The sequence below is a fragment of the Trypanosoma rangeli genome, assembly GCF_003719475.1.
Source record: "Trypanosoma rangeli strain AM80 chromosome Unknown Tra_15.4_contig_01012, whole genome shotgun sequence".
NCBI classification, from domain to species: Eukaryota; Euglenozoa; class Kinetoplastea; order Trypanosomatida; family Trypanosomatidae; genus Trypanosoma; species Trypanosoma rangeli.
Window position 1 is genome coordinate 3,162 of NW_021706555.1, and position 489 is coordinate 3,650.

At 53.8% G+C, this 489-nt stretch overlaps 1 annotated feature.

The window, feature by feature from the left end:
- The first annotated feature begins 231 nt into the window (after window positions 1-231).
- Window positions 232-320: a mobile genetic element.
- Window positions 321-489: the final 169 nt, after the last annotated feature.

Consider the following 489-nt stretch of genomic DNA (forward strand, 5'->3'; position numbering starts at 1 on the left):
ACCCCCCCGCCTCCCCCCAACACACGCCGCCCAAGAGGTAAACCGCATACACATTACCCCCCGTGGTAATATAATAAATGGGGGAGAAATGCGCGGCCCAGCAGCCACGCGCGGGCGCCGAAAGAGGAGGAGTATGGGGGACGGGGGTGGGTGGGAAAGTGGACACGTTCGCATCCTATTATGACCCCAATGCTCGCAAAACGTCGGGCAGGGGAAGGAGGGAGTGCTTTTAACTAACGCTATTATTGATACAGTTTCTGTACTATATTGGTATGCAGCGCTTCCGGATGCGTCCGAACGGTCGTGTTCTGGTAAATTTTGGGAGGAGGGTCTTCGGACCCTCTTTTTTTTTTGTCAAATTTTTTTTTGGATGCGTTTGCACAGTGGTAGTTGTCTTTGGGCGTGGGGGATCCGATGTGGGGCGGCGGCTTTTCGCCCCCATTTATTTGCCCACGCGCACGCACCACGCATATACATGTTCTTATTGAG